The 23,950-nt window shown below is 34.8% G+C and overlaps 1 long non-coding RNA gene across 4 annotated transcripts in view; it reads left to right on the plus strand.

Moving 5' to 3' along the window:
- The window catches only part of LOC138694478 (uncharacterized), a 44,418-nt gene that overhangs the window by 14,200 nt on the left and 6,268 nt on the right, over positions 1–23,950 (plus strand). Inside the window, exons 5-7 of one of the 4 annotated variants that reach the window (XR_011330950.1) lie at positions 456–549; positions 789–821; positions 921–3,908. This is a non-coding gene — a long non-coding RNA (uncharacterized lncRNA). Of the gene's footprint in view, positions 1–455; positions 550–788; positions 3,909–16,442; positions 23,025–23,950 lie in introns of those variants that run through there. The other 3 variants (XR_011330948.1, XR_011330949.1, XR_011330951.1) reach the window with 3 other exon arrangements.

Genomic DNA, 23,950 nt, shown 5'->3' on the forward strand with positions numbered 1-23,950 from the left:
CTTTTAGGCACCCTTTTTCTTAGCAGATGATGATTATATTGAATATCAAGCATTGGACTTAGAAGTTTGGCATTGAGTATCGACAAATTCTGGTGTTGTCTCGTCTCCAGAGAAAATATTTCTGATATATTGGTCTTTTGCCCCTGTTGGCGAGATGGAAACCAATTACTTAGAAAATAACATGTAAAGAGGTTTGGCCAGTAGTTGATTTCAGTAGCATTACATATTGGGCAGAGGTTTCCATAAATAATTTTCTATTGTAGTGTTGTAGATTTGCTTTTGAAATTTGAGATCTATCTTATAAGGTGCACTAGGAAGAAGTAGACAATATTTAATTGGCAAATGGGCATGGTCCCTGGTTTTGGTTTTAATCTTTGCAATTTATTGAAAAATTGTATTTTGTTGTTTCATCTAATTTTGCCAGTAGTTAGGCTAACCAATGGTATAATTTACAGGGTCGTGGCTGGTCAATTGAGAAGGCTACCGTAATGTTGTGCTCACTCGTACAATGACGTTGAATGTGGAACATGCTTTGCATTGAGTCAGAAGGTATTTGCATGTTTCATAATCTTTTGTCATAGTTAAACGCCCAAAAATTGCCACTTTTAAGTTTATGAAATTGAATTTCCAATTAGTGATGGAAGTCAATATGATTTACTGTTCCACTCCTATTCCCTTTTTCTTCTTGTTTTTGTTTTGCTTTATGGATTTGTTATTTTTAATATCTGAATATACTCCCAATAGTTACAGATAAAAAAAATCCTAAAATTATGTATTCATTGTTCCAGGACCTTGATTGCAATATGCTACAGATTGGAAAGGTAATTGTGCTATATTTAATTATATATTTCTTTCAGTAGTTATCCAGCTGCATATAGGTGTCAGTGTTCACTAATTCAGATAGTTTTTTATTTATTTAGATGTCTGATGAAGAATTTCATTGAAGGTGTCCAACAGTGAAAATATCAATTTGCTGTTAATATTATCTGGAAAATGTGACCATTCAGAGAACAGCTAGGTACCCAGTATTTAAAATTATATTTCCTAATGTAAAATGTATATTAATATTGTTATAGTGTTTCAGCATGTTTTGATACTTAATTGCTTATTACACATTGCGAGTTATAGGGTTATAGGCAGGGCCAGGTTTTTTATGTTGATTTTTCACTTTTTCGCGAAAAATTAATTATCGTATTTATATGAAGAGGAGGCTTATGTTTAAAAGTGTGACAATTTCGTGATTTTTTTTGCACCATGTAATGTCATACACTCATACACAAAGGTAATTAGTAATACTCTTACACATGGCACTGTATTTGCAACATTCTTGGAGAAATATAGCTATTAATAATAATATAGTTATATAGTATAGGTCATTAGAAAGAATAGCAGAATTCCCAAAAATTTGTCTCCCTATTCTTTTGCAGCTAACATCTTCAAAACTAATGCACTATATTTCTTTAAAATTATTTAAAAAATGCCCTTGCTTCGTGTTTATCATACAAATGAAGATTTTTCGTAGAAACTGCCAATTTTTGCGAAAATTCGCGACAAATTTTGTGTCTTAAATCAGTCATATATAAGATGAGCCTGCATGTACTCTTTGGTACAGCTCTCAACCACATTTCACATTTATCACTAATAAAAAAAAAAAAAAAACCGGCCCTGGTTATAGGCTTAGTGTTATCAGATTAGTTAACATGTTGGTTTTCCGCATTGAAATCCCAGGTTCAAAATATGGCATATTCATGTGGAATTTGTGATTGACAGAGACTATGTTGGGACAGATTTCCTTCGACAACTTTGTTATCCTATTATCATTCTCCATAATTCACTCTCATCCACACCACTGATGTAGTAACAGCTGGACACTACTGGACCATATTGCAAAACTCCATGAAAGTCATACAGAATACATTTTATGGAATATTTGAGTAACTTCGGGAATTTTTGGCAATGCTTGAGAATTCAGGGTATGGCACTACACAAATAAGTCCTGAGGTTACAAGAAAAATATTTTACAGTATAAGAAAGAAGTTAAAATTCTTTTGGTCCAGTAATAATATCATATTTCATATATTTTTATCTATCACATATGTATTTGCATTTTTGTAGACATTCTTACATTTACAAGTAAAACCAAGAGGGAATTTTATTTTATTCATAAAGAAAAAATATTGAAATTCAGAATTATTCCATGAGACTTCAATAGTTTTCTGTAACATATAATAATGTTAACATGTACTTAAACTTTTATTACAGGCTTTTGTGTTTCAATTTTCAAATCTTAATGTAAAGCACATTTTTACATTTAAAATGAGAAGTTTAGCTTTTGTTATATTGGTGTAGTGTTGAATATGTTTTTTGTATAGACCAAAATTTCTAGAAAATTTGCTCACGTTATTTATTGTTGAATTTATTTGTATTGCTGATAACATAGACACAAATTTTACTTTTTTTTTTTATTTCAGTAGTTAGAGTCCATTTCTAATTATCAATATAAATATTGTGATCTGTAATAACTTACAGTGTTTATAAAGTTTCGACCTGTTTTTGTGAAATAAATTTAATATTATGACGAAACATATACCATCCTGTTTAATTTGTTCAGTACAGTGTGAATTTTAATTCATTTTGATGTGATCACCATACATTTCAAAACACTGTTCCCAGTATTCCTTCATTGTGCAAAAAATATTCTGCATCATAGATGGAGAATTGCAATTGCATCCGTAATGCCAGTTTTTGAAGTGCTGAAGGTTATTCACTTTTCGTTGCAATACAGTTTGGATTTAATAAACTCCCAAACAAAAAAAATCTAAGGATGTTAGGTCTGGTGAATGTGGGATCCATAGTTGTTGCGAGAATTTACCAGTTCACCTGTCTGAAATGACTTCATTTAAGTAGTTACAAATAACAAATTCAAAACTTGGAGATACTCTAACTCATTGAAACGCAACAGTTTCAACAGTGCCATCTTACACCAACACTGGATGAAAAAAGTGTTGCAACATATCAAGGAAAATTGTGCCACTCATTGTGAGTTCTGCAAACGTGAACAAACTATAGATGTTTTGCGGTTATGCCTAACCAGACATTCACGTTAGAAATATCTTGTTGCCACTCCATGATTGCATTTGGCTGTTCATATACCCGTATGCGACAGTTATGTTTGTTTACATTGCCACAGATGTTGAATGTTGCTTTGTTGTTGAATAAAATGTTTTGCATTAACTCCTCATTGTTAGCAACCCCCAGTAGATAAAAACACATTGCATTGCAAGTTGTATAACCATCTTCCAGCTTATGAAGTACTTGTAAATGGTAGGCTTGTGAAACTTAAAACTTTCCATACTGTGGTATAAGGTATGTTCAACTCTCTACTGACACAGTGAGTAGATGCATTTGGAATATGTTTAATTGATTCTTGAATTTGTTGCATCCTCTCGTGATGTGGATGGCCTGCCTGGACGGTTTTCATCTGTAACACTTCCTGTTCAAGTAAATTTATTCATAAGTTGTCAAATATTCTCCCTAGTTGGACTCTGTTTTTTGAATTGGTGGGTAAAGGTCCTCTAACTTGTTCATAGGTCAATCCACGTAATCATGTCCTCACAATGGCTCATTTTCCTCTGTAGTAAACATGTTGACATTACTTACACCTCTTTTAATATTATACAGAAAATCAATTATTTCACAGAAATGGATTGGGACTTTATAAACAGCCCATATCTGAATTTGTATATTTGAAACAGTGTGTCATTAAATAGTGTTTTCTTTCCTACCATATAAGAAATGATTGGTAATATGTTCTGATATGTCTTGTTATATTATTAAGTGTGAGTTACCAGCAGTGCTCATTACTCTCGTGAAGAAGAAAATAGAATAAAATCCTTGTTTGACAATTGGAGGAAGGGAAATGTTCAATAATTAACTTACAACATTACACAGGGTGATTCATTAGAAGTTACTTCCACTTACGGAGTTCATTTCTCAAGACACTTTGAGCAAAACATGTCTAGAGTCAACGGTATTTTGGAAGGCAGTTGTCTGCTAGAGTTAGTGCCAAGAGAGATGGAGAGAGTGAGCAAAGGAGCGTACAACATTGCCATATCGTACTACATGCGCACATGCAGTACAAATATGGTTGAAGAGAATTTAATTTCTCGAAAGGTAATAATGACTTTTGACGTTGATTACTGTAAGCATGACACCAAACAAATCCTGTTTCCTTCAGTAACAATTCTTTGCATGGTTCGCAAACTCATGTGACATGCTTCTGCAGTCGTTTCTTGCACGTTGGTAATGTTGCAGTCAGCACCATGTTGGCTGGTAGCGTTTTTTAAATAATTACACACTTTAAACACTATTTCCCGTGTATGCCTGTGCAGTACTCGTATTTTTATAGTCTCTCATTCCATTTATTTATCTTACACATAGTATATATTAGTTTTACTTCTTCAATGTATTGAAACACTCACACATGAACAAACGAACTTGGTAAGCGCTTGTTACTGATTGATTCTGATTGGTGCTACAATACAAACTTGTCAGATCACATGCCAGAAATGCTATGGTGCATATAACAGCTGACCGCCTTCCGAACTGCCATCGGCTCTAAATACTGGTCCTATTCTCTATATTTGCAGAGTTACGTTTCGTTATTGGAAAGGTATTACTATGAACAGTGCATAACTTTGGCCATTGTGAGTATGTGACAATATGTGTCTGCACCCTGGTCCACTGACGCAGTTTGTGCTGATGATTGTCTTTGGTTATGAACTGTGGTAGCTACTGAAAGACAAATGCTGTCAGTTTCCACTGTCTTGTCTTGGTACTGCCAACATTGCCAATAGTTTAAATAGTGCATATGCAGACTCCATAAGGCTTCACAATGACACTGTCACAAAAACCCATGAAATTCTATCAGCAATTATAGATGTCCTTAAACTCTGTGGAACTTGTAATTTGCCCCTTTGTGAGCATGGAGAAACATCTGAGTCATTGAATTAAGGTGTATTACTGGAAGTAATGGATTTATATAAGATCATGAATCCTTCCTTGAAAGATAATATTGAAAACGCAACGGTTTTCGAAGGGATGTCAATAACGATACAAAATCAATTCCTGTACTGTATGTTGCAAGTGAGTAGACAATTCATTTTAAAACAAATCGAATCATCATCTTTCGTTACTTGTATGGTCGTTAACACAACATATCTCAGTGTACAGACTTTGTTGGTTTTCAAATACAGTGAAACCTGAATAATTTCGAGGGAAAAATTGTTCCGGAGCCGGGTATCGAACCCGGGACCTTTGGTTTAACGTACCAACGCTCTACCACTGAGCTACTCGGGAACTCTAACCGACACCGATCCAATTTTTCCCTCTATATCCACAGACCTCAAAGTGGGCTGACAACCGTCAAGCAACCAACTTCGAGTGCACACTAACTCCGTGTGACTTAAATTGTGGTTTTCTGTTAACGAACAGTGACGTGTATTATGCAAATCAAGATTTCAGGTATAACTCCCTGTAAAGTTGATTTGAATAATTACACGTCACTGTTCGTTAACAGAAAACCACAATTTAAGTCACACAGAGTTAGTGTGCACTCGAAGTTGGTTGCTTGATGGTTGTCAGCCCACTTTGAGGTCTGTGGATATAGAGGGGAAAAATTGGATCGGTGTCGGTTAGAGTTCCCGAGTAGCTCAGTGGCAGAGCGTTGGTACGTTAAACCAAAGGTCCCGGGTTCGATACCCGGCTCCGGAACAATTTTTCCCTTGAAATTATTCAAATCAACTTTACAGGGAGTTATACCTGAAAATCTTGATTTACAGTGAAACCTGTTCAAATCAGAACCTGAATAATCTGGAATCCTGTCTATTTCGGAACAGTTTATTGGTCCCGGCGAAATTCGTATGTATTATGTATAATTTTTCCTGAATAAAACAGAAACTGCCCAACGTGGAAACGGAAAATGCCTGCTACTGTTCAAAACGGAAATAATATTTTGGGCACGCTGCTTTAATGTAAACTATATTTTGAAACAGCGTGTAATTTCAAGGAATTACGAAATGCAGATCACCAAGATAAAAATAAGTTCACTTTGCAAAATTTTAGAGGGTACGAGGGTGTGTTGACCTGTCGGTAATAAATTTTATTATCCTGTTGACTAGGCAGACGAGTCCATTCAAAGGTTTTCAATGCTTCACACCCATATACTGTCATAGCTGGACAGAGCACAAGTGTAGTGATTTCCTGGTAAAAAAAAAGTTGTGTAAAATGTGGCATTAAGTGATGAAGTAAAAGTTATCGAGTTAAAGGAAAATTAGAAACAAAATCTATGTTAAATAATATTGAAGTACAGTTGTGGAAAACTCAGGTGTGACATTTTAAAAAATAAAGATCATAATGAGTGAGCGGCTTGTGGCCAATATTGGTGAAATAAAATGAACCATAAAGCAACTGTTTATGTGGAAATGAACTGTCGTGCGAGTGGGTTCTTCATGATCTTTCGAAGAACTTGTCAATTTCTGGATCTATTCTGCAACTGGCAAAGAAATTAGATAAGCCAGAATTCAAGGCTTCTAATGGATGGCTCCCAGTCCAATTAATTAATAATGTAAGTGATATACAGTACAATATTATAATATAGTGTTAGATATTAAATTGAATGAGATTAGTAAACTTTAATGAGTTACAATAACATTTATACAGAAAGTCAGATTTTAATCAAGATGATTCATCAACGGAATAAGCGACAAAAAGCTGATTTAATATGAATAGTTTTAAATGGAATACTTTGTACTTCTTGCAGTTTGCAGCATGTCATTTTGTTTTTCATGTATAAGAATGATAAAATATTCCATTTTAATTTAACATCTGAATAATATGGAAACCTGTCCACAACGGAAAAAAAATTAGGACCATGTCACTTCCGTCTTGAACAGGTTTTACCGTATGAGCTGAATGGCAATGTCTGTGAATGATTTTGGACTTTGCAAATGCAGAGTCATGATGCATCTGGCTTATCAAAATATATTTTGAATATTCTTCACTCAATATTAGAAAACTGTTCTGAGAAGTTGATTGCTCAGACAGCACAGCTGTGTTCAAGGGACACTGTGGTGGTGTCAATGTTAAGATTAAAGAAGTGTATAAAAATGCCCACTTCATTTTTTGTTATGCCCATCAATTTAACAAGCTACTGAAGCAGGCTGCATCTCGGGTCACAAGTATAAGAGTCTTCTTTAGCAACCTTAAAAGGATTTCAGCATTCTGTTCTAACTCACGAGGAAGGGCAGATGAATTAGTAAAAGTATGCCAAGAAAGAATACCCAAACCATCAGAAACTATATGGGCTTAGCATTCCAGGATAGTTCAGTCAGTACACAAAAACAAAACATCACTCTTGGAGTACTTTGAAAATGTTGTGAATGGTAAGCCAAGAATTTTCAATTATGACACTACCCACCAAGCTGCAGGATATGTAAAATGGTTGACAGACAGCACCTTCCTATGTTCGCTAAATTTCTTCCATGCACTCATGCCTCATTTTTAGATATTCTGTTTAATCAGATAGAGAAAGTTGAATCTGATGCTCTGAGAATACAAGAGGCCTTAAGAAGCTTTGAAACAGTTGTTTTAAAATCAGAAATAACATGCCTTGTGCATCAGAATAGTGTGACCATGAACCACCAGCAAGAAGGAAGTGTGACAAGTCTCGTCGAGATCTACATGTTGCTGTAAAGGAAGTCTGTGACTGCATTCATCTTCAAGTAAAGGAACGATTTGAATTTAAAAATCACTTCTCAGAAGCAAAGCTGTTTTATTTTGAAAAGTATGAGTGCTACAAACAATCTCTTCCAGTTGCTGATATCGAATCTTTCTGTGAGTCTTTTGCAATGATTGATAAGAAAATGTTAAAGAGTGAATTGCAAGTTTTTTTATGAGCGGCCAGAATTTCGAGAAATTAGTGAGTGCCTGAACATCTTGAAATTTGTTTATTTTGGGTTGGACAAGGAAACAGCAAAAGTGTTGAGGGTTTTGATTACTTTGTCCATGTCAAATTCACAAAGTGAAAGGTGTTTTTCAACTTTAAAACTTATAAAGGATTATTTGAGGAACCTCATGGGAGAAAAGAGACTAAATGTTCTTGTATGTTGTCGATTGAAAAGAAAATATCAGAAATATCTGACTTTAACAAAATGGTGATTGAGCTCTTCTATGAAAAAGCCCGCCATATGGAGTTCATGTAAAAATAATAAGGTAAGAGAATGTTTAAATTAATAGGTATTTATAAATAAGACAAATTTTGAGATGGAACTGGGTTACTTCTTACATCCCCCCCCCCCCCCTTAAATTCACAATCCAACAGCTGCCACTGATTATGAATGTTCTGTTACAATGCTGCCTACATTTTCCACAAAAGAATATGTCAATGTGGTGTTTCCTTTGGGAGTGTGTGAGGTAATGCTACTGTTTCTTCAGCTTATACCCTTACTGTAGGATTTCGGATCCTAAAACAATGCTCAGCACATTATGAGAAATAGGTTTGCTTCCGAATGTTACAATCCATAGTAAGTGTAATTCTGAACATAACATGGTTGAAAAGGAAAACATACTCGATACTGTCTAGTGCAGTCCACATGCCAGTACTTGCCTCGCCAGATGAATTGGAGTTAACACTTGATTCAGGAAATGAGTCTGAGGTCCAAAGCCGAAAGCTACCTAACAATTCTGCTTTGAGTGGTTGAGGAAAAACCTCAGAAAAAACCCAACCAGGTAACTGTCCTGGTCAGGATTTGAACCCGGGCCTGCTCATTTCATGGTCAAGAAGGCTGTTACTCCACAACGGTGGACTGATCGTATCCTTACCGCTACTGCCAAGTACATCAGGAGATCCTGTCCATTAATTGGATTTCTGCAACTGGTTGAATGAAAATCTGCAGTTATATCGCTATATTTTGTTTATCAACGAGATACAGTTCACACAGTATGGAATAAATAATACACGCATTTTGCATGGCTGGGTAGACATTAATCCCAATCCTACAGTGGAAACAATTTTTCAACACTGTTTCGTCATCAGTGTGTATGTGGTGTGCTGCTTGATCTAGATTGCCGGATCTATTCTTGTTAGATTATTGTGTGTGGGGATAGATGAAGGATATTGTTTACCAAAGAAAGGCACAAATGCTTGAGGAGCTACTTGCGTACATGTATGTATGTCACTACAGAAATCAAGTATAGCTGTGTGCAGCTATGTAGAGCAGTGTTCATAAATGTGAAGCAGATGGTGTCAATTTTGAAAATGTTTTGTAAACTGCAAGGCTGTACATTAGGATGTAAAATTGAACTGAAAAGAATCAAATCTCTAGAAATACTGTGGTTTGTAACAATTGTTTCGATAAATGTGTAAGAATAATGCAATTTTGTAGCTAAAAATTAATAAGATTTTCTGTATGAAGCAGCTAAGGTATTCACATCACAGTTTCAGCTTCAGAATACTAGCCAATTGAAAAAGGATACTTCTGAAGAGTTCATTCTTTATTTATAATTTTCTTTTATTCTTCAAACAAGCTTCAAATTAGTGCAAGTCTGAAAATATTGAGAATAGGAGCTGGTTTATATGTTTTTTTTTTGTGCTTAAAATGTCTTCAGAAATGAGCTCCGTAAGTGGTTTCAGCTTTTTTTAATCATTCTGTTCATATATGTTCTGTCCACTGTTTTATAGGGAGAAATGTATGGAGAAACTTCATTGTTTCAATAGAATGTGTATACTGTATAATGCCTTCTTACAGTCGTATTTCCGAACTCCGTAAATTACTACACAATTTGTTTGATCACACTCTTCTTCTTCTTCTTCTTCTTCTTCTTCTTCTTCTGCTATAAAGATCTGTGGGTAGTTTCTCACCTAAGACACAAGCATTAACATTTTGATAATTTATTGTTACAGAATCTTAATTCTTGTTTGTAAGTTGTACTTGATATTTAGTTAGATATCTGTAGTGCTCGGGAAAAATGATACAAGTCAGTTTCCACAAACCTTTTTTGATAATTTATTGATAACTTACGGAACATCTGTGCTCTTGGAAAAAAATATATAGGTATTCCTCCCATTACAATAATTCGTACAGAAAAAAATCAAATCGACATAAACCAATGTAAGTTGTCAATAAATTATCAAAAAAGGTTTGTGAAAACTGACATGTTACTTTTCCCAAGCACTGCAGATATTACATAAAACTTCTGATCTATTCTGTCTGTGAAATCCTTGTATTTGATAAATTTTCATTGAATCTATTATTTTATATAAGGATATTGTGTGTGGCAGTTATTTCTGTTCGAAACTTTGAGTTGTAATGTGAATTTTATGATTGAGTGCATTCTTTGTAGCAGGTTTTGTTTTAAATCCCCTCAGACATGTCTGACCATGAAACGAGTGAGCCCTGGTTCAAATCCTGGTTGGGACAAGTTACCTGGTTGGGTTTTTCCGGAGTTTTCTCTCAACCAATTGAAGCAGAATTGCTGGGTAACTTTCGGCATTGTATCTTGCACTCACTTTGCCATCATTAATTCACATATCATCATCATCATCATCATCCATACAACAGCCCGGGTTAAGTTCGAAGTGCAGCATGCTTACTTGTACAAGAACATGGCCATTTGGCTACCCAATCATTCACAGAATAGGAGTGGTAAGCAGAAAAAGCCTCAGACTGCAGTGCAAGCTTCAGGTCCCTCCTCCATAGAAGAAAGTGAGGAAAAAAAGTTGTCTCAGAATTGAGGCAACTATATGATTAAAATATTATGCATCTCTGAAACTCGGTAAACTACAGTGTTCGTTTAATCTGATACTCATTATAAAGTATTTTGACATATACCAATATATGTAGCCTGATGTAGTCAAATCATTAAACATTCGAGTTGTTCTAACTATATCCTTAACATACTTAAGTAAAATAGAGTTACTGGTATTAACTCGGAAATTAAAGAATAACATTGATGATGATGATGATGATGATGATGATGATGATGATGATGATGATGATGATGATAATAATAATAATAATAATCGCAATCATCTGGCAATTTGATAATATACTTTTCTTATATTTCAGATATTATTTAGTGAAAATTAGTTTTGTCGCAGAGATAACTCCGGGTAAGAAATTTTCATTTTTGTTTATGCCACATTTCATGTTTTAATACAGGATAGCCCTCCATGATGCATTCTTTCTATTTTTCATTTTATTTTTTACCTTCAGTTCTTTTACGACTACAATAGCCACAATTCATGAATTGCTTTGGTGCTTTTGGATGAATATAGGGAAAATGGCCTTCCCACTAGTATGTGAGGTGGGGAAAGGGAAATATGTACTTAACTCAGGATTTCCTGCTAAATTCGAGATGGTTGGCAACCCTGTTCATCACTTGCCTTACTTACTGCTCAAGAAAATGTTTTGTTTTTATCTTAGACATTGATATCCAAAACTTTCAATTTTTTAGGATTCTCCATGTAACCTTTAGAATGGGGACAAAAACCCTTCCCAAATTTTGTTTTCGAATATAATAAGAGATTTTTTTACTTCTTTTGTTACAGCCGTGTTTTTTCTGCTGAATATAAAAGCATTTGTAATATTATTGTTTTATAGACACTTAGGTTTATTGTTATGAACAGGAGTTTAAATCCAGAAATTTTTGAGACTACAGTAGCATTTGTTTACATTAGTTAAGCAGTGCGTGATATCATTCTCAATCAGGTTTTCATCATTAAGCATACAACCCAGATATTTAAGGTCTACTTTTCGAAATTCCCAATTGTCTCTCTTAAATGTGTTCATATTATTCGAGTATCTTTGATGCATTCATATATTTGGTTTTAGATGTGTTTATTTTTAGACTGATGTCTTTTGATTCATTGACCAAAATTCTGAATGTTTGATGTTTGTCTTCTTCCTGTTCCCCCATTAGAACAATATTATTTGTGTAAACCAGAATATTAAACGTGTTGAAATCCAGATAGGCCGCATAATCATCTTTCTAATTTTCCAGGGTTACTTCTGTAACACAAATTAAAAAAAAATGAAAGAGATAGTCAATATTCTTGCCGAATACCAGGATTCTAGGAAGCTGTCAGGCAGATAATTGCTTATTTTAATTTTGCATTTGGAGACCTCTAAGCTTCAGCTTCTTTCCCGACAAGTCTAGGTAGTTTTGTGTATATTATCATTAGGGAACGTTGTGTTCATTTAAATTGTATGATGTTGCAAAACTTGAAAGTTGTACTCCATTATCATTTGAAATGTGATGCAAGCTGTTTGTACCACACACACTTTTTCCAGAGTCTTACTTTTCAAATTCTTTCATTAGCATCACCTAGAATAATCTTCATACCAAATTGTGGAAGATTTCCATATACTTTATAAAACGTACTGTAAAATTAGATAATATCTGTCTTTATCAAATTTCTCTTCATTAGTGCATAATATTAAATTTGCTGATATGGCATTGTTAGCAGAGAGGAGATGGTACTAAGGGATATGCTACTGGAGCTAAATGACATCTCTGAACAGTATGGGATGGAAATAAATGCAAATAAGACGAAGACCATGGTCATAAGAAGAAAAATAAAGAAGGTAAACTTGCGAATTCTAAATGGAGCAGTAGAGCAAGTGGACAGCTTCAAATATCTGGTATGTACTGTAAGCAGTAACATGAACTGCTGTCAGGAAGTCAAAAGGAAAATATCAATGGCAAAGGAAGCTTTTAATAGAAAAATGAGCATCTTCTGCGGACCTCTTGAAAAAGAACTAAGGAAGATACTAGTGAAGTGCGTTGTGTGGAGTGTGGCATTGTAAGGGGGAGAAACATGGATATTACGATGAAGTGAAGAGGAGGGAATAGAAGTATTTAAAATGTGATTATGAAAAAGAATGGAGCATGTGAAATGGACAGACAGAATAAGAAATGAAGCTGTGTTGGAAAGAGTGGGTGAAGAAAGAATGATGCTGAAACTGATCAGGACTGATCACTGACTGAGGAAAAACTGTCTACCGACAGATGCACTGGAATGAACGTGAGAAGAGTTCGGGTCAGAAGAAGATTTTAGATGATAGACGACATTAAGATGTATGGATCATATGCGGAGACAAAGAGGAAGGTAGAAAATAAAGATTGGAGAAAGCTGGGTTTGCAGTGAAATACCTGTCCTTGGGCAGAATACTATGAATGAATGAAAGTGACCAGTTGCAAAAAGATCGAGATATCTATTCTATAGCTATATATTCCATAATTTTATGGATTAGATAACTCTGTGCCCGTTTCTGAAAGCAAATCTATGTATCCAGTAACTCTGTATTTGATAGCACACTTTAAATTTGGCCACTTGATAGTAACATGTGTTTCTAGTTTGATTTGAGTAGTCTTGCAAACTTAGTGAATTTGAACTTCAATTTGCTTACAAAATATTAGATATTTATTGCTGTTGATATAGAAATTTATCGAATTTTCAGCTTCTCACAGGACAAAAACATAATATTCATCATCAATGATACAGATATTGAACGACTTGAGCACAGTTTCTTTAAGGCCTTTCATGAATTGGAGTTGCAACACTGATTGTATGTAATTACTCCATGTAATAATGACAACTAATCGTGAAAGAAATGTTTACGATTTTTTTAAAGAATCTAGTTATGGAAATATTTTTTGTATAACTTGCACTTTTCTGTTCTTATATTTCAAGAATTCTAAGGTTGTCGTCTATTTATGTTTCTGAAGTTTGCATGTACTTACAGGATGTCATCAGATTTGACAATAGTAAAATAAATATAGGACTGAAGAGAGCTGACAGAAATATTTGAACAATTAAAGAATACAGTGAAAGAAAAGGACTATAAGAAAAAATATAGAAAATGCATGTGCTTGATCCACTAACCTCACAGATATTTGTTTAACACTTTTTAGGATTACACCCTTTATGTAGCCTCTTATAACTGTTGTAAGGATGAAAGTATAATACAAAAGCTAAAGTCTTGAAAACTGACGTCAATTTGATGGGGTTTCTCCATATATCTAAAGATAAAACTTAGCTTAATTTAAGATAATCATTTAAAATGTAATGGAAGAATATAAAAATGGTTATCCGGCATTATTCTTCAATGTTACTGAAATTATAATTAACTTTATATAATTATTGTCACAGTCCAACATAAACATGAAAAATGTAATTTTACTCCTTAAATAAAGTATATATTAATTATAGTCCTACGAGCTGCATTCCTTTGAACATCATTCATTCGCCATATTGAACGTCTATCGAATACATAAAGAGTTATCTGGTCATTTAGCTTCAGATAAGTTATGGAAAGGTTTATATAGTCAATAACTGCTATCTGATGTTTCAGAAAGACTTTACAGAAATAGTGCTATCAAATAGATATGACGTTCCAGAAACTGGCCATATATGCATAAATAGATCTTAAACTACTTCTTAATATGTGTGTCCAGCTATAAGCTGATTACACGATGTCCACTGTAAATCAATAGATATTAATGATATATTGTTAAAGAATGACTGCTTTTGTTATTTTATTTTTATCGCAAATCTTGTGTCAGTGAGGTGTCTTTCATTGTTTGGTCCACAATAAAATGAATAATCTTTAAGGATACTGTATCTGAATTTTGACCATTTAATTTCTTGTAGGGTCATGATGTCCATATTGTACTTACTTAATTCATTGTCAAGGTTATTTACCTGGTCATTAAAGAGAATTGGAGGTTAAATGCTGGGCCAACATCCTGTCTTGGAAAAAAAATGATGAATCATTCATGAATAGCCTTGGAGGAAGGACAATTGGTACATAAACGAATGTGGCAAATACATCAGGAACATTGCATAGTAACATGAAATATATACACAGGAAGAAACCGTCAGTTCTGCAAGTCTGTAAACACTCCTGAAAATTTTGCAAAATTTGGTATAAACACTTGCACCAGGAACTGCTGAGCATGATATACACAGTATAAAATCACTTTACTTTATTCATGATGAAAAAAAAAAATTAATACTGTATTGAGTGTCAAGAATTATAATTTTCACTTTTGTGCAGCTGTCCCATCATTCGGACAAAAAGTAACAACATTTTGTACATCCAGTTGTGGCCCAAGTAAAAAAAAAAAAGATGTCACGATGTTGATACATACTAAATAATGTTTACACATTTCACAACACTTCAGTCTGTTCGTCATGTTACAAATGATATTACCGGTACTGTTTATATTTTTCTTTCTTGAATTAGCATTAGGAAGATATATGCAAGCGAAAGTATTCAGTTTATATCCAGATTAGTTGAACTTTAATTTTCCAGATTGTCAGCCTTAGACACAAAAAGTGACCAATTTCCTGTTGTGTGGATTTGTCTAAGTCAACTTTGAGCAGCGCCTGGTTCACATGAGTAGGGAAATGATTATTTTACCCCTTGAATATAACTTTGTTATAGATTAGTTATAACACTTGATCTATAAACAGACAGGAGGGGGGGGGGGAAGAAGAAAAAAAAAAAGAGAACAGTCTTGCATAAGAAATATTTTCACGTGTAAAGCTAAGCTCTCATGAAATTAACAGAAGTCTTTCGAAGGGGACTTTGTTCATGGCAGCCTGTCGTCTTTTTTGCGTAACAAAAATACATTATTTATAATTTAAAAAGTAAGGCATTTTATTTTTTTTTATATATATTGCATGATTTAAGTTGATAAATGTAATTGATTTTGTACAAATGTGCTCTTGTGGAAAGAAAAAATGACTAGCTTGAACACATCTTCATGGTGGCCATGAGACACAACTCTACTGAAATGTTGTACCATGCTATTTTTATGATTCCACTTACTGTTTTCCGTCCTATGCCTTTACAACGAACCTAAACCTGTTCAGCTGTTGTCAGAATTTAACAACGAGTAATTTTCCAGGTGTCTGCATTATTTATTCACTGTGCATACATGTGAAAAGGACATTAGCAAAGGCTTGTACTCGAAGTGTGTGGTAACTTATTTGTATAATGTTTGACTATGAAACGAAAGTTACAGTGTTCGAGTCCCATTTATTGCTTGATTTATTTTTTGTTATGAGTTTGTGTTTAGTTTCACGTAATTAATTTTTATTCCATTATTGTTTTTCCCATATTGGTCTTATTATTAAGGCGATTTACGTTTCTAACAACTGTTTAATTTAAATATGCCACTCTGACCTAATCCCAACCCCCTAAAAAAACTCATAATGTGTTATAAACAATCTCCCATTTGACTAACACTGCATCACTGTGTCTGAGTGACTCATTTTGTTTTATGGTGCATTTGTCGTTAGTAATCAGCTGTTTGGTTTTAGCCAAAACACTCATTTATCTCGCGATTTATTATGTAATTGTGCCTTGCCACAGGGAGTTCGTTCGTGAATGAGTGATTTCTTGGCCGAAAATGGAAATGTTTCAAGTTCAGCTGCATCTTGTCACTATAGAATTCCAGCTGTCATTGGTCAATATTGGTAGCACACTACAGGTCATCTGGAATTTCTACTCATAAACGAGGGTCAGGATTGTGGCGTGTTTGAACCCAAGCTGAAGACACCATGCTGGTAGACCTGGTTGTGGAAAGTCATTCCTCAATTTCACCCAACTGAGATGCAGCAGTAATTTTTTCCTGATGTTTGAGAACCGCAAGAAACCATCTGAAGGTCATTGGCCTCAGATGTAAAAGCATATCTGTGAAGAAGTGGCTGTCAGAGGACCATAGACTCTCTTGGTTCGTGTTTGCTCAAGATAATGTGGATTGGAACTGGGAAATGTAATTTTCTCAGACGATTTCGTGTTTTCTTCAGTGAACAGTTGATGGGTACAAGTTTTTTGCCCAAAGGTACCCAATGTAATGCAAAATGTGTGAAAGAGTGTGCACACTTGTGTGTCCATGTGGGGGTGGATGTCCTTGTGCGGAATCTGATATATCCACAGGATTGGTGGTTGGTGGAATGGTGCCCAATATCTCCATATTCTGACAGAGGTGATGGTTCCTTCAATATGACAGATGTGTTTCAGTGGGGTTATTCTTTTCAGTACGATCAGTCGCCAATCCATAAGGTGGGAGTAGTCCAATGTTGGCTGGTTGACCACAGTGAGGTGGAGGTGCAAGATTGACGTCCTTGTGTGATTCTCATGTAGTTGTGATTGATGGAGCCAGTGTTATGATATTGTGTGATGTAAAAAAAGAGGACACCCATAAAAATTTGTTTTAATATTTACTTACTAAGATTAATTACAAATAAATATGCCTTGCACTTTTAATATTGAGGTGTACCCACATGAAAATACCTTTTCATTTTACATCACTCATTCACTGCGCCCATGAATACTTCTTAGTGCATCCAATTTTTTTCAACAGGTCTGGGCACTTCTTTATGTGTGAATGAAACTGTTCACAACTCATGTTTTAAAGTTGTACTGAACTGTTAAAATACTTTTCACAGATTCTTGTGTCATTCTGGTCTGTCCTTTTATCAATTGGCTTCGCATGAGAGAAAGCGCTTGCTTAACATTCCCATTGTGTGCTGGAATTGAAAAACAAAACTGAACTAACTTTTAAGAACTCATTGGCGTTGTTGTCCACACTGAAATATCTCGCCCATTTTTCATGAGACAGCAAATAGGAGAACTCTGAATTAGTTTCATTTTGTTTCACATATCTTTGAAAATGACAAAATCATCAAAACACTTAGCATCATCAATATGTATACCCTTTGAAATCACAAAATCATTTCGTCCATTTCGAAAACAGTTCAACTTCTCCTTCATTTCATCCGTAAATTTGTATTTCTATTTTAGCCAGTGGCGATTTCTCTTAAGGAACACAGGAGCACTGCACCACCTCTTCAAATAACACATGTTTTTAAAGTTATATCAATGAGCTGCAATAGACTATGTGAGCTACATAATTCTTTATTATAATACTATGTAAAAATAACGCTGCACGTGTACTGGTCTTGTTGACGCCTGGGACTTACGTTTACCGCTCGACACTTGCGGCACACTGTTCCATTGGAGCATGCGCAGTAGTAGTGTTTCACTGGCAGGCTTTGGAGCATGGTAGGGAGCCAGTACAGTGTGCGTAAGAGGGATTAGGAGCACTTTCAGAAGTGTTCTCAAGCTGTCTGCAGTAGTTGTTAGCTTGTTCCATCACAAATATTGCAATGAATAGTGTCCAAAATCGTTTAAATGTGTAATTTTCTGTAAGACTTTTACACGAAAAGAAAAAATAAAGAAGATGAGTAGACGTACATGGGAATTAAAATTGTAAGTGACGAAGAACAGTAATAGAGAAGTGGCAAGAAAATTCAACATTCGGACTTACCAAAAACACAATATGCGACTGCAATATAAAAGACGCTGTATTTTGTTTTCCTTGCCTATTGTTTGACGGCGAACATTCATTGACAAAAATAAGTACGTTTTATGAATTTTATTTATTTTTCTGTTTGAATTTAGGACTGTGCGTAGTAACAAAATAATTTTGATTACCGTTCTGCAGGTATGATTGATTTGAAGCACATGAATGAAAGAATTAAGAAACACGGTTCTTCAGCTGCACACATCAACAATAATGTTAAATTAGCAGTGTTGGGTCAAACAAACATACAGACACAATTGAATTCAATTAGACTGTCGAACTTCACAATGATAAAGTTACCAAGAACAGATATGTGCTTGCGGTTTTGTGGAGCTTTTAGGTGGAATCACACTATTGCCACGGCATGTGTTCTCCTGCGAGATCATATAAATTGGAAGGCACATGCTGTGTCGCGTTGCGTGCACATTATCGCCACGCCATGTCACTTCATACTTACAATCTGTTCAGTAGCTCTTTTATTCAGTAGATTTTCTGTAGCAGAGATGGAATGTGAATGGATTAGTAGTTCCAGCAGTTCTTCAGGGTTTGAAGAAGACATCGAAAATGCAGCTTCTGCTATTATCATTCAGGAGAAAAGTGCTGGAAGTGGGCACATGACATAAACTTGAAACCGGAGGAATTTGGTGAATTTCACACTTTGTTTAAACAACGGGAACAGTGTTTTCATATGAACTTTAGAATGAATCAAGAAGAATTTGAATTTATTTACAATCTAATAAAAGAGAAAATATAGAAACAGAACACTCAATTTCGAACAGCAGTGAACACTGGAGAAAAATTAGTCGTATGTTTAAAGTGAATACATGCTATAAATTTAAATAATAAAACTCTTTAATTACTTCTGATTCAGGTTCTGTCTGATATGGACAGTAGTCGCAAAAAAAAAAAAACCGGACTGACCCTTGTAGCTGATTTCAGAGCCTTGTTCACAGTGACAGTATGATGGACTGGCAACTAAGACTTTCGTGGTTCGAATCCTGCCTGGGAAGGAAACTTTTTTTGTTCCTTATTCAAATTTATTCCCAATACTTTTCGATTGCATCGATATTTTACTACTTAATTAGCTTATTATTCCCAGAACATGAATTTTACCGTCTTATTTTCTAATGGCTTTCGAAATGGGCTACGTCAGCAGTCGAAACTACAACAATTTCAATAGATTACTCGCTATTTGTGAATGCAGGCGTGGCATGCGCAGTGGCTCATTTCGGGGACTTTGATTATTCCGTCGGTCCTTTTTTTTTGCCACTACTGTACATCTATTATTAGGCAGTACATCTCACTTGACGATTGTGTCAGAGGAAGAACAATTGTTTGTATGCATCTGAAGTCTGATTAATGTAATATGTATCTAGTCGTCAACGTATGCAATGGAGGGGGGAAAGGAACTGGCCACCTACCCCATTATCTCCTGGCCTAGTTTCTCCATAAGTAGTGTCTTGTTGGTATCATTTGTGAGGTTCAGACCTGTCTTCGGACAGTTGACTAAACTAGACAACTCTTTATTATAATATTTCAATGAAGTTTCACACCTACGTGAAGTGGCTTCTAGAATAACGTCCATTGTTGTACAACTGAAAGAACCCTGATAATAGTTTAACGATAATGATCATTTTTAAATTATTGGCTCACAATTTGTGAGCGTACCTGTACTTATGTCTTGTGTTGTTGATGGGGATGGTCCTGCAGTTCGTAGAACGTCATTCTGTGGTGGAAATATATAAAAACTTGATGGAGCGGATAAAGGATGCGATAATTTTATTGCAACTGCTGCTGTGTTTTTTCATTGCCTTCTTCTTGCCCTGTCGTTAAAGTTGTTCGTCGAAGTAGATCGCAAAATTAAGATACAGTTATTGTTGTAGTCGTTAATAATATTTATGGTTAATATGCATTTTCAATATGTATGGTCACATCTATACTGCTGTACCTACTATTACTATAATAATAAGAGTAATAATAATAATGATAATAATAATGGAAATAAAAAGGTTAGTTCAATCTATGATTTAGTTACTAATACTGTATAAATTGACATCATTATAGTATTCACCGCTTATATTCAAATCTCTTCCCATTTCCTAAAATTCTATGTTTCTCATGTTCAAGTCTCTGTAATTGGAGCATTTAAATTATACAAAAATTCATGTTGATTTACTTTTTCAATCATGTACTACTCCATAATGAATCTGCACGTGCTCTCCACCATCCACCGATGTCTGGTGCAACAGAAAATCTAAACATAATGGCACGAGTGCTGCACTGGAGAGGACGTGGCGTCCATGGCGTAGGAACAGTGTGATTCTAAGCAACGTAAATAAATGGAGAAAACGAATACCACACATTGAATGCAGAACGTGACAGCACAGGAAATCACATTCTGTGCCGTGCCGTGTCAATAATGTGTTTCTACCTTTTGAGTTGGCTTTAAGAGGTCACAATGACGGAGACTCATCTTTAATCGCTAGTATTTTTCTTGGCCTCGTCAATTTCAGTTCTGAATTAGAAGCACTCTTAAGGAACATTTGGAAAGAGCAACAGTGTTTAAAAGCACATCAAACACTATACAGAACGAAATCCTTCAAGCCATTTTGGATGTATGCCATGATGATATTTCAAAGAAATGAATAATGCTGCTGACTTTTTAGCAGTTAAGGCTGATGAGATGACAGACGTATTGAATGCTTGTGAACTGTGTTATAAAACGCAATATAGTGAAAACAATATTATTTACAGTGAGCTGCAATAGAAATTGAACACTTTACTTTGCTATTAATGGACCTACATAGGAAAATGATTAACTGCAATTTCTTGACTAACAAAATTACGTAAATCTATCTATATAACATATGTTAATAGTTATGTCGTAGTTAGTATCTATAATAATAATAATAATAATAATAATAATAATAATAATAATAATAATAATAATAGGGTGTAATAATATTATCATAATTATAATAAATATTTGTGCACCACCAGGATTATTTATCACCACACGCCACTGATTTTAGCATACCGTACTTGTGAACTTCGAACTGACTACGATGTAAAAAATATTTGATTCAGAATAGCTCGACTCATCACCCAACTCAACACAGAACAGCATGCAAACCAGATGACTAACTTCTACTCCAGACAAAAAGACAATGAACATTGCCACTCAAGCCCACGAGAAATCTGTATTATCTGTATGGAACTCTCTGCATCAAAATCCACAGTTAATTCCCGATTTACCACGAAAATCGTCTGTAGCTGCATTTAGATTGGCAACAGGCCATGATTGTTTGGCCAAACACCTGCATAGAATTGGAATATATCAGTCCCCTAACTGCCCATTGTGCAACTCAAACCAAGAAATGGATTCGGAACACCTCAAAATCTCTGCTTCAGTGGCTGGCCATGATAATATCTTTGAAAAATATTGGAGTGCAAGAGGTCAAATGACTTTATTGTCAAACGCCTGGCATTAGAAAACAACAACATGTTGGCATTACTGGAGCAGAGATATTATATTTGCGATATATCACATGAAGCATGTCTGGTTTCAAAGAACATCATTCGATTGACACGACATCTTGTGGTTTTTTTGTTCATAACTTTTCACGTAAAATCCCTGACAATCGTACCTCCTTTTAAAACCCACCAGGACGGATTTTCTTTAGATTAAAAAGAGGATGTATGGTAACCCTGGACAGAGAGTAATCTGTCATATTACTGACTCAGGCGTTATTTGGAGCAACAGTTTTCTAATTACAAATTATGAAATATTCGGTTCTATTAATTGCTTTGCTCCATATATGTATACTGTAGTATGTTACAATGCAGAAATGAGAGTTGTAACAATACACAAAAATGTGTGAAATTTACTCTGCAACTGTATGGCCTAGCAGGCTATTCGAATAAATATCACTGTCTGTCATTTTTTCCTACCATTAGTGTACTTAATGTACATGAATAAGCCATTATTTCTCATTGCCGAATTGCCTTTGTAATTTTGTATCCTGTGACTGTTAATTCCAAACAATTTGAATGACATAGTAACAACACCTGCCAATTTTGCAGCAGCCATAATTAGTAATCAAATTGGTTAAGATTACCCTACTACAGTAGAATCCCTTTTTAATAAATCTCTGAGGGATTACTTCCCCCCCCCCTCCCTTAAAAGGGAATTTACATAAAATGGGAAGGAAAGGCTAAAATAACTAGTACTAATGTGTGTGTTATATGCCAAACATTATAACCATTTAATTAGGCCTATCATCATTTACAATAAATTTCATTATAATATTTTCTAACTTTTCAAGTGGTGAGGCACAAATGTTTTTTCTGTTTGGTTGAACCTGAACCACACTGAAACTCAGCACTGAAAATTAATTTTTTCTTCTTCATTATTCCTCATAATGAAGTAGTTAGCAAACCATGCTTTTTTTTGTCATACCCAATAGTGTTTCTTGAGGGTAGCCTAACATCCAGACTTTTACTTTCTGTTCGATAGTTAATTTCTTCCATTAAGTTGTCATTATAATGCTGCATGAACAGCATAAACTAACAAAAAAAAAAAAGAATTTGGAAACAGGATCCACACAACTCTCGAGAACAAAGCAGCAAAGCAACTACTCCGTGAAAGCAAGGCAAAACAAGAGGATAATGATCGATAAAGAATTAATGCTGCCACATAATGTTGCATTACTATCAATTGAGATGTGCTATCAAATATGCTGGTACTATCGACTATTGAAAGTCGAGTTGATATTTCTGGCTTCATTATCACAAAATCCACTTGAAAAGTATTCCTTAAAGGCAGGAATCAATTACATTATTCTTATGGTAATTTGGCTGGAAGTTAACAGATCATTCTTTAAAAATGGGAATTCCTAAAAACGGGAATGTTAAAGAGGGGTTTTTACTGTACTATATCACTACTACAAAAACTGAACTGCTACTACCACTACCACTACCACCATCACAACCACTACTACTATGGTCAATACCGCTGCTGCTGCTGCTCCTGACTACTACTACTACTACTACTACTACTACTACTACTACTACTACCACCACTACCACTACCACTACCACTGCCACTACCACTGCCACTACCACTACCACTACCACAACCACAAACACCACCACTAAATATGGTAAAAAAATAGTATAATAAGTCACAGTTATTCGTACTACATTAATTCGGTTTTTTTTTTTTGCTGTTAGACTTATTCTCATAATCTTCGAAGGCAGTTTGGTACTGGTGGTTGGTTCCTCATTCTCAACTAATTTCTAAGTAGTGGTGGTGGTAGGAGCTGCTCTAATGATGATATTGATGAGTAATGAGAAAAAGGTTGACATTTTATAAAAAAAAATTACTCGTACACTAACATTAAATGTATACTTTACAGTTTGTTATTGGTGTCCCTCATGGCAGTGTGTCTTTGTGGTCTCTTTCAGTTTCCTGCATTGTAACATTTTGGAAATGTTCATGTATATTTGTTGA

This window comes from Periplaneta americana, chromosome 2 (genome assembly GCF_040183065.1).
Source record: "Periplaneta americana isolate PAMFEO1 chromosome 2, P.americana_PAMFEO1_priV1, whole genome shotgun sequence".
NCBI classification, from domain to species: Eukaryota; Metazoa; Arthropoda; class Insecta; order Blattodea; family Blattidae; genus Periplaneta; species Periplaneta americana.